The 12,331-nt window shown below is 37.9% G+C and overlaps 1 long non-coding RNA gene across 1 annotated transcript; it reads right to left on the bottom strand.

The window, feature by feature from the left end:
- Positions 1-3,172: 3,172 nt before the first annotated feature.
- Positions 3,173-10,930, bottom strand: LOC130205759 (uncharacterized). Its single transcript, XR_008833963.1, has 8 exons — positions 10,527-10,930; positions 9,406-9,503; positions 8,298-8,394; positions 7,190-7,287; positions 6,449-6,540; positions 5,712-5,804; positions 4,984-5,073; positions 3,173-3,504 (listed from the first exon to the last, which is right to left on the bottom strand). It is a non-coding gene; the product is annotated as an uncharacterized LOC130205759 (long non-coding RNA).
- Between the last annotated feature and the right edge of the window lie 1,401 nt (positions 10,931-12,331).

Raw genomic sequence — 12,331 nt, 5'->3', positions numbered from 1 at the left:
GTAATGCAATTAAAAAAACAAAAATGTCATGCATTCTGGATTCATTACAAATCAACTGAAATATTGCAAGCCTTTTATTCTTTTAATATTGCTGATTATGGCTTACAGCTTAAGAAAACTCTAAAATCCTATCTCATAAAATTTTAATATTTCCTCAGACCAAGTAAAAAAAAAGATTTATAACAGCTGAGTGTTTGTCAAGGCTCAGGAAACCCTTGCAGGTGTTTGAGTTAATTAGACAATTCAAGTGATTTGTTTAATACCCTACTAGTATACTTTTCATGATATTCTAATATTTAGAGATAGGATATTTGAGTTTTCTTAAGCTGTAAGCCATAATCAGCAATAAATCAGAATAAAAGGCTTGCAATATTTAAGTTGATTTGTAATGAATCCAGAATGCATGACATTTTTGTTTTTTTAATTGCATTACAGAAAATAAAGAACTTCATCACAATATTCTAATTTTCTGAGACAGTCCTGTATATATAAATATTTTAATATACAGTATATTTATATAAATGTATAAATATATATACATATATATACACATATATATATAAGAGAGAGAGAGACGGACGGACAGGCAGACGGACGGACAGACAGACACACAGACAGACGGACAGGCAGACACACAGACAGACACACAGACAGACAGACACACAGACAGACACACAGACAGACACACACACAGACACACAGAGGACACATCATCCTGAGACAGTTGGCTTCTCGTGGCTCCGACACACTTCCTGTTTCAACCTGCACACAGAGCGGATCACAGAGGAAACGGTTTTACCGGTTTGTCGATAAAGAACGTGACGCCATCGTTCAGCCAATCCAACGCCGACAGGCGACGCACGAGCCGGACCGATCGTCCAATCAGGGAGCAGAGACGGCGACTTCCTGCCTCTCAGTCCAGAGACCTCCAGTCTGACCACGACACCAACAAACCGACCCGGTTTAAGGCCCACGGCGAGCCTCGAGTCGCTGAGACACACACACAGACACACACACACACACACACACACACACACACATCCTTGCGTACCTCCTTTGTGGGGCCTGAACTTGTTTTACCCAATTGTGGGGCCCACCCTTTCTAGTGGTTCTACAACTCTGTAAAAAATCAGGCAGCATAACAAAAAAATCTATTAAATTAATATCTATTCCATTTATCAAATTTCCAAACTATTTTCTTTGCGCTAGTTTTTTGGTTACTTCGTGGGGTCCGTTTCTAGCATTCACAACTTGTGGGGCCCATTCTCACACACACATTTACATGTCAAGGTTTTATATCTTTGCTGGCCCGCATTTCTCATTTATATATCTTAGCAAGACACATTAATACTATCTGGAAGCAACCATGTTATCCATTGTTTTCCTTGCTTACCAAAGGCATAGCAGGACTAACCAAAGAGTGACTCTTAGATAGACAAGGCATTAACATTGTATTCATAGAATTACCTTATGCTCAACACTTTAAGCCATGAAACCTTCTCCAAATCGATTGAGCAGGTTTTAATAACACACACACATGAACAAACGTCTATTGGTACATGTTAACAAACATATTTAACAGAAAACTTAATTCGGACAAAGAAAACATGAACATGTGTCTATTGACACGTTAACCAACATGTTGTCGTCGAAAAGACATAACTTGGGAGCACTTTATACAGTACACACTATTTAGCATTAGTAAAGCATGAACAATCACTGAATTAATCATTTATAAAGCATTATTCAAACATGAATCCTCATTAGTAACTCATTAGTATGCAATTCATAAACAGTTATAAATGTTTCATTCTTGTTTAATAAGATTGGGGTTGCATTCTTTATAAATGATGGATTCCCCATTTGTAAATTAAAGTGTAAGGGCAAAGTGAGTAAATGATTTAAAAAAAAGCAGCAATTCAAAATTAATTCAGGTAGTTACTACTCGTTAGTAAAGTATTAGTTAAGTATGTTCTGTGATCTAATCCAAAGTGAAGACTATCTATGCTTTGCAAAGCATTTCTAAGCAGTGCCTCAAAGCTAGCAGAACTCTTATATTTTCAACAGAAAAGGGAGATACACACAAGACAAAGTGATAAAAACATTAATATGATGGTGCTGGGAGGTCATGCCCGTCCGTGGCACGAGTGTTCCATAGTGTGTTTGCACATAGCTACAAACTCACCAGCTAGCAAGCTTGTCACTGGTCCAGAGAGAGGCACTGGCACCTCGGTTGTCAGTAGACCAATCCAGGTGATAGCGAGATACTCATTATCAATAATTTTACCAGCAGACTGATGTGCATTGGTCGGCGCGAAGGACCCGCTGTGTCCCATCATAGTGCCTGATCAAAAATAAATCTGGCCAGATGATGGGCCTGAGACTTTCTGAACAGGCAACGTGGGACTCATCGGGTCCTCCTAGAGTGCACACGTGTGGCCCACGTAGTGCCGAACAGTTGATGTTAGCTGATGCACATCAGTAGCATGTTTCATAGTTTGTTCGCACAAATGATTGATGAGTATCTCGCCATCACCTGGGTTGGCCTACTTAGAACTAAGGTGGCGCGTGCCGATGCCTCTCTCTGGACCAGTGACGGGCTTGCTAGCTGGCGAGCTAGCAGGCTAGCCAGAACTAGCGGGCTAGCCATAGCTAGCATAATCAATAATATGTAGCTATGTGCCAACAAACTATGGAACACTCGTGCCACTGACGGGCATGGCATCCCAGCACCATCATATTTACGTAAATATGTGAATGCATATTCACATATTTGTCTTGTGTCTATTTCCTTTTTCTGTTAAGAAGATAACTGAGACTTATGCTAGCTTTGAGACTGCTTATAAGTGCTTTGTAAAGCATAAAGTCTTCACTTTAAATTAGTCCACAGAACATGCTTAACTAATACTTAACTAATGAGTAGTAACTACCTGAATTAATCATGAATTGCTGCTTTTTAAAATAATTTACTAACACTTTACAAATTATTTCGTAATCATCTATAAGTCCTTAATACTTCATTTACAAATGACAAATCCATCATTTATAAAGTGTGAAACCCTACTCTTATTAATCAAGAATTAAACATTTATAACTGTGAATGAATGAATTGCATACCGAGTTACTAATGAGGATTCATGTTTGAATAATGCTTTATAAATGATGAACTCAATGTGTATTCATGCTTTAATAATGTTAAATAGTGTGTACTTATTATAAAGTGCCACCCACAACTTTAATAGGATTTCCTCAAAGAAAATATCAACATTAGTCTACTTTTCACTTTTTACAACATTTTGTTTTTCAGAGATGTTATTCTATTTTTAATGAAATACTTGACTGCTCTCCAGTCTCTGTCACTCAGGGCTTGAGGCTCGGCTGAAATGCAGCGCTGACAGTCCATTTTCCCAGGAACTTTGTTAAGTACAATAAATCTCCTTGAATGTCGTTCAACAGCTGCACACTCCTGTGGTCTCCAGTTTCTTTTTACAGCAGTGGGTTTCTCTAAGTAGGCACAAAAAAAAGGTTATAGGTTTAAGAATTGTACATCTTAATTAGAGCTGAAACACTATTGCATCGAACACAAAGATTATCCAATGGAGTACTGACATCGTTCAGAGAACATAAAAGACTCCCACAGTCACTGAGAAATATAAATAGTATTATTCTCCACAACAGTTTTTTGTTTAAAACTTAATACATTCTCAACAGCATATTATGGCTTGCAAAATGGGGCATGTTCAAAATACCTCTTTGAAAATGAGTACAGCTCATTAAGTATACATTTATACCTGTATTAACTTGAGGTTAGATCCTAAAGTGTTTTGTTAAAATTATATTAAGTCACTTATAGTTCAAATAAAACGCCAGGGCCCCACAAGGATAGGAAAGCAAGGATGTGTGTGAGGTTGTTTTGTCTCAACAGCATATTATGGCCTGCAAAATGGAGCATGTTCAAAATACCTCTTTGAAAATGAGGACAGCTCATTAAGTATACATTTATACCTGTATTAACTTGAGGTTAGATCCTAAAGTGTTTTGTAAAAATTATATTAAGTCACTTATAGTTCAAATAAAACGCCAGGGCCCCACAAGGATAGGAAAGCAAGGATGTGTGTGAGGTTGTTTTGTCTCAACAGCATATTATGGCCTACAAAATGGGGCATGTTCAAAATACCTCTTTGAAAATGAATACAGCTCATTAAGTATACATTTATACCTGTATTAATTTGAGGTTAGATCCTAAAGTGTTTTGTTAAAATTATATTAAGTCACTTATAGTTCAAATAAAACGCCAGGGCCCCACAAGGACAGGAAAGCAAGGATGTGTGTGAGGTTGTTTTGTCTCAACAGCATATTATGGCCTGCAAAATGGAGCATGTTCAAAATACCTCTTTGAAAATGAGGACAGCTCATTAAGTATACATTTATACCTGTATTAACTTGAGGTTAGATCCTAAAGTGTTTTGTTAAAATTATATTAAGTCACTTATAGTTCAAATAAAACGCCAGGGCCCCACAAGGATAGGAAAGCAAGGATGTGTGTGAGGTTGTTTTGTCTCAACAGCATATTATGGCCTGCAAAATGGAGCATGTTCAAAATACCTCTTTGAAAATGAGGACAGCTCATTAAGTATACATTTACACATATATATCTAGTGTTGCAGCCAGAGAGACAGTTAATTTCACATACACACACACATGTTTGTTTCTAGTCTATCCTTATGGGGCCCTGGGGTTTTATTCAAACTATAAGTGACTTTATATCTTTTTAACAAAACATTTTAGGATCTAACCTCAAGTTAATACTTGTTTTAACTTGTTTTAGATTAAGACGAAACCCTCAATCTGAAGTCCATCGAATAACTCCATGAGTTAGCTGACTGACATGCTGCATCAGAAAAGCAATGAGCACATCTCTATCTTGATAGAGCTACATTGTGTACATATATAGAGACATCAGTGTGTACCTTACTCCCTTACCTGGTCTGTAGCTGCATTTGAGAGACATTCGCAAGGAAGTCATATCTGAAGAGTTGTCCACTGCGACAGCAGAGCCTGATTGTTGACCACCTGGGATTCAGATTGAAAAAAGACTGCATTTAGAACTTATAGTAATGATGCATGTTGAGATACTACAAGTTACCAAATGACTTTATTTGAAAACAGTTTCTTAAACGGCACATAACTTAAAGCAGAGTGCATGGCATGCTCTAGAGGTCCAACAAGAACAAATAGGAGCTGCACTGGTCCATATTCAAGATATACTTTAAAACATATAACAGCTCAGAGTATAACAATATATGCATGTAATAACCTGAGGTTAGATGCTGAAATGTGTTGTACAAATGATGTGAAGTCACTCAAAGTGTGAATGAGACGAGAGGGCCCTATAAGGATAAACAAGAAAAGTGTGTGTGCATGTGAGGTTAACCATGAAATCAGTTTATGTGAGATAGAAATCCCAGGACCCCATAAGGATGGACCAGAAACAAATGTGTGTGTGTGAGGTTAACTGGCTCTCTGGCTGCAAGACTAGATATACGAGACTAAGATTAAGACGAAACCCTCAATCTGAAGTTCATCGAATAACTCCATGAGTTAGCTGACTGACATGCTGCATCAGAAAAGCAATGAGAACACATCCCTATCTTGATAGAGCTACATCGTGTACATATATAGAGACATCAGTGTGTACCTTACTCCCTTACCTGGTCTGTAGCTGCATTTGAGAGACATTCACCAAGGGAAGTCATAACTGAAGAGTTGTCCACTGCGACAGCAGGAGCCTGATTGTTGGTCACCTGGGATTCAGATTGAAAAAAAGACTGCATTTAGAACTTATAGTAATGATGCATGTTGAGATACTCACAAGTTACCAAAATGACTTTATTTGAAAACAGTTTCTTAAACGGCACATAACTTAAAGCAGAGTGCATGGCATGCTCTAGAGGTCCAACAAGAACATATAGGGAGCTGCACTGGTCCATATTCAAGATATACTTTAAAACATATAACAGCTCAGAGTATAACAATATATGCATGTAACAACCTGAGGTTAGATGCTGAAATGTGTTGTACAAATGATGTGAAGTCACTCAAAGTGTGAATGAGACGAGAGGGCCCTATAAGGATAAACAAGAAAAGTGTGTGTGCATGTGTGAGGTTAACCATGAAATCAGTTTATGTGAGATAGAAATCCCAGGACCCCATAAGGATGGACCAGAAACAAATGTGTGTGTGTGAGGTTAACTGTCTCTCTGGCTGCAAGACTAGATATACGAGTCTAAGATTAAGACGAAACCCTCAATCTGAAGTTCATCGAATAACTCCATGAGTAAGCTGACTGACATGCTGCATCAGAAAAGCAATGAGAACACATCCCTATCTTGATAGAGCTACATCGTGTACATATATAGAGACATCAGTGTGTACCTTACTCCCTTACCTGGTCTGTAGCTGCATTTGAGAGACATTCACCAAGGAAGTCATATCTGAAGAGTTGTCCACTGCGACAGCAGCAGCCTGATTGTTGGTCACCTGGGATTCAGATTGAAAAAAAGACTGCATTTAGAACTTATAGTAATGATGCATGTTGAGATACTCACAAGTTACCAAAATGACTTTATTTGAAAACAGTTTCTTAAACGGCACATAACTTAAAGCAGAGTGCATGGCATGCTCTAGAGGTCCAACAAGAACAAATAGGGAGCTGCACTGGTCCATATTCAAGATATACTTTAAAACATATAACAGCTCAGAGTATAACAATATATGCATGTAATAACCTGAGGTTAGATGCTGAAATGTGTTGTACAAATGATGTGAAGTCACTCAAAGTGTGAATGAGACGAGAGGGCCCTATAAGGATAAACAAGAAAAGTGTGTGCATGTGTGAGGTTAACCATGAAATCAGTTTATGTGAGATAGAAATCCCAGGACCCCATAAGGATGGACCAGAAACAAATGTGTGTGTGTGAGGTTAACTGGCTCTCTGGCTGCAAGACTAGATATCCGAGTCTAAGATTAAGACGAAACCCTCAATCTGAAGTTCATCGAATAACTCCATGAGTTAGCTGACTGACATGCTGCATCAGAAAAGCAATGAGAACACATCCCTATCTTGATAGAGCTACATCGTGTACAGGTCAACATATATAGAGACAACAGTGTTTACAATACTCCTTACCTGACTGTAGCTCTATTTGGGTCACATCCATCATAGCTAGTCCAGTCTAAAGGCGTCTCCGTGTCCACTGCCACAGCAGGAGCCTGATTGTGTGTCACCTGGAATTCAGATTGAAAAAAGACTGCATTTAGAAATTATAGTTATGATGTTTGTTGAGATACTCACAAGTTACCAAATTGACTTTATTTGAAAAGTCTATTCAATGGCAAATAACTTAAAGCAGTGTGCATGGCCTATTCTAAAGTCTAACAAGAACATATAGGGGGCTGCACTGATTCATATTCAAAATACACTTTAAAACCTAAAACAGCTCACAAAGTAGAACTATATATATATATAATAACCGGAGGTTTAATGCTAAAATGTGTTGTACAAATGATGTGAAGTCACTTAAAGCGAGAATGAGATGACAGGGCCCCATAAGGATACACTAGAAAAGTGTGTGTGTGTGAGGTCAAATATGAAATCCTTTAAAGTGAGATAGAAATCCAGGCGGGCCCCATAAGGATGGACTATGAACTGTGTGTGTGAGGTTGTTATCTTTAACAACATATTACGGCCTGCAATGGAGCATGTTCAAAATACCTCTTTGACAAATACAACAGCTCATTAAGTATACATTTACACCTGTTTTAACTTGAGGTTAGATCCTGAAATGTTTTGTTGAAATGATATAAAGTCACTTATAGTTTGACTAAAATACCAGAGCTGCATAAGGATAGACTAGTTCAGACTAGTGTATATTCTTTAAAACAAGTCAATGTATAGTACTGAGAAATGCAATTGAGTAAAACACTGGCCCTTAAGGGACCTGAAACCCCATACCTTTGTTGATATCAATGAAGCTTTCAATCAACTATGGCTTGGCTTAGGGTTACAAACGTGCGTGTATGTGAAATTAAATGTCTCTCTGGCTGCAACACTAGATATATATGCGTTTTAGATTAAGACTCATCCCTGAATCTGAAGTCCATCGAATAACTCCATGAGTAAGCTGACTGACATGCTGCATCAGAAAAGCAATGAGAACACATCCCTATCTTGATAGAGCTACATCGTGTACAGGTCAACATATATAGAGACAACAGTGTTTACAATACTCCCTTACCTGACTGTAGCTCTATTTGGGTCACATCCATCAGAGGTAGTCCAGTCTAAAGGCGTCTCCGTGTCCACTGCCACAGCAGGAGCCTGATTGTGTGTCACTTGGAATTCAGATTGAAAAAGACTGCATTTAGAAATTATAGTTATGATGTTTGTTGAGATACTCACAAGTTACCGAATTGACTTTATTTGAAAAGTCTATTCAATGGCAAATAACTTAAAGCAGTGTGCATGGCCTATTCTAAAGTCTAACAATAACATATAGGGGCTACACTGATTCATATTCAAAATACACTTTAAAACCTAAAACAGCTCACAAAGTAGAACTATATATATATATAATAACCGGAGGTTTAATGCTAAAATGTGTTGTACAAATGATGTGAAGTCACTTAAAGCGAGAATGAGATGACAGGGCCCCATAAGGATACACTAGAAAAGTGTGTGTGTGTGAGGTTAAATATGAAATCCTTTAAAGTGAGATAGAAATCCAGGGCGGCCCCCATAAGGATGGACTATGAACTGTGTGTGTGAGGTTGTTATCTTTAACAACATATTACGGCCTGCAATGGAGCATGTTCAAAATACCTCTTTGACAAATACAACAGCTCATTAAGTATACATTTACACCTGTTTTAACTTGAGGTTAGATCCTGAAATGTTTTGTCGAAATGATATAAAGTCACTTATAGTTTGACTAAAATACCAGAGCTACATAAGGATAGACTAGTTCAGACTAGTGTATATTCTTTAAACACAGGTCAATGTATAGTACTGAGAAATGCAATTGAGTAAAACACTGGCCCTTAAGGGACCTGAAACCCCATACCTTTGTTGATATTAATGAAGCTTTCAATCAACTATGGCTTGGCTTAGGGTTACAAACGTGCGTGTATGTGAAATTAAATGTCTCTCTGGCTGCAACACTAGATATATATGCGTTTTAGATTAAGACTCATCCCTGAATCTGAAGTCCATCGAATAACTCCATGAGTAAGCTGACTGACATGCTGCATCAGAAAAGCAATGAGAACACATCCCTATCTTGATAGAGCTACATCGTGTACAGGTCAACATATATAGAGACAACAGTGTTTACAATACTCCCTTACCTGACTGTAGCTCTATTTGGGTCACATCCATCATAGCTAGTCCAGTCTAAAGGCGTCTCCGTGTCCACTGCCACAGCAGGAGCCTGATTGTGTGTCACCTGGAATTCAGATTGAAAAAAAGACTGCATTTAGAAATTATAGTTATGATGTATGTTGAGATACTCACAAGTTAACAAAGTGACATTATTTGAAAAGTCTATTAAATGTTTATTCAATGGCAAATAACTTAAAGCAGTGTGCATGGCCTATTCTAAAGTCTAACAAGAACATATAGGAGGCTGCACTGATTCATATTCAAAATACACTTTAAAACCTAAAACAGCTCACAAAGTAGAACTATATATATATATAATAACCGGAGGTTTAATGCTAAAATGTGTTGTACAAATGATGTGAAGTCACTTAAAGCGAGAATGAGATGACAGGGCCCCATAAGGATACACTAGAAAAGTGTGTGTGTGTGAGGTCAAATATGAAATCCTTTAAAGTGAGATAGAAATCCAGGGCGGGCCCCATAAGGATGGACTATGAACTGTGTGTGTGAGGTTGTTATCTTTAACAACATATTACGGCCTGCAATGGAGCATGTTCAAAATACCTCTTTGACAAATACAACAGCTCATTAAGTATACATTTACACCTGTTTTAACTTGAGGTTAGATCCTGAAATGTTTTGTTGAAATGATATAAAGTCACTTATAGTTTGACTAAAATACCAGAGCTGCATAAGGATAGACTAGTTCAGACTAGTGTATATTCTTTAACAACAAGTCAATGTATAGTACTGAGAAATGCAATTGAGTAAAACACTGGCCCTTAAGGGACCTGAAACCCCCATACCTTTGTTGATATCAATGAAGCTTTCAATCAACTATGGCTTGGCTTAGGGTTACAAACGTGTGTATGTGAAATTAAATGTCTCTCTGGCTGCAACACTAGATATATATGCGTTTTAGATTAAGACTCATCCCTGAATCTGAAGTCCATCAAATAACTCCATGAGTAAGCTGACTGACATGCTGCATCAGAAAAGCAATGAGAACACATCGCTATCTTGATAGAGCTACATCATGTACAGGTCAACATATATAGAGACAACAGTGTTTACAATACTCCCTTACCTGACTGTAGCTCTATTTGGGTCACATCCATCATAGCTAGTCCAGTCTAAAGGCGTCTCCGTGTCCACTGCCACAGCAGGAGCCTGATTGTGTGTCACCTGGAATTCAGATTGAAAAAAAGACTGCATTTAGAAATTATAGTTATGATGTATGTTGAGATACTCACAAGTTAACAAAGTGACATTATTTGAAAAGTCTATTAAATGTTTATTCAATGGCAAATAACTTAAAGCAGTGTGCATGGCCTATTCTAAAGTCTAACAAGAACATATAGGAGGCTGCACTGATTCATATTCAAAATACACTTTAAAACCTATAACAGCTCACAAAGTAGAACTATATATATATATATAATAACCGGAGGTTATATGCTAAAATGTGTTGTACAAATGATGTGAAGTCACTTAAAGCGAGAATGAGATGACAGGGCCCCATAAGGATACACTAGAAAAGTGTGTGTGTGAGGTTAAATATGAAATCCTTTAAAGTGAGATAGAAATCCAGGGCGGGCCCCATAAGGATGGACCATGAACTGTGTGTGTGAGGTTGTTATCTTTTAACAACATATTACGGCCTGCAATGGAGCATGTTCAAAATACCTCTTTGACAAATACAACAGCTCATTAAGTATACATTTACACCTGTTTTCACTTGAGGTTAGATCCTGAAATGTTTTGTTGAAGTGATATAAAGTCACTTATAGTTTGACTAAAACACCAGGGCTGCATAAGGATAGACTAGTTTAGACTAGTGTATATTCTACATACACAAGTCAATGTATAGTACTGAGAAATGCAATTGAGTAAAACACTGGCCCTTAAGGGACCTGAAACCCCCAAACCTTTGTTGATATCAATGAAGCTTTCAATCAACTATGGCTTGGCTTAGGGTTACAAACGTGTGTGTGTGTGTGTGAAATTAACTGTCTCTCTGGCTGCAACACTAGATATATATGCGTTTTAGATTAAGACTCATCCCTGAATCTGAAGTCCATCGAATAACTCCATGAGTTAGCTGACTGACATGCTGCATCAGAAAAGCAATGAGAACACATCCCTATCTTGATAGAGCTACATCATGTACAGGTCAACATATATAGAGACAACAGTGTTTACAATACTCCCTTACCTGACTGTAGCTCTATTTGGGTCACATCCATCATATGTAGTCCAGTCTAAAGGCGTCTCCGTGTCCACTGCCACAGCAGGAGCCTGATTGTGTGTCACCTGGAATTCAGATTGCCAGAAAGACTGCATTGAGAAATTATAGTTATGATGTTTGTTGAGATACTCACAAGTTACCTAATTGACTTTATTTGAAAAGTCTATTCAATGGCAAATAACTTAAAGCAGTGTGCATGGCCTATTCTAAAGTCTGACAAGAACATATAGGGGGCTGCACTGATTCATATTCAAAATACACTTTAAAACCTAAAACAGCTCACAAAGTAGAACTATATATGATATGATATATACCTTTATTCGTCCCACAGTGGGAAATTTCAAAAATCACAGCAGCGGTGCACATCAGAGCATTAATAGAAATAATTATAAATCACAAAACTAAATACTAAAAAACTAAATACTAATACTAAATATACAAGGGGAAAACAAAGTAAAGTGCTGAGTCAAGTGTTGAGTTTGCCATGATCTCCTGCAGTGTGTTGTGCAGCCTGACAGCAGCAGGAAGGAAGGACTTGTGGTTCCTCTCCTCAGACACGGGAGGAATCAGCCGGTGGCTGAAGGAGCTGCAGAGCTGAGAGTGTCCTGCATGGGTGGGAGGTTCATCAGAGACGAGAGCTTTGC

The sequence above is a fragment of the Pseudoliparis swirei genome, chromosome 15 (genome assembly GCF_029220125.1).
Source record: "Pseudoliparis swirei isolate HS2019 ecotype Mariana Trench chromosome 15, NWPU_hadal_v1, whole genome shotgun sequence".
NCBI lineage: Eukaryota > Metazoa > Chordata > Actinopteri > Perciformes > Liparidae > Pseudoliparis > Pseudoliparis swirei.
The sequence above is the reverse complement of the archived record's forward strand: the minus strand, read 5'-3'. Positions and strand labels throughout refer to the sequence as shown.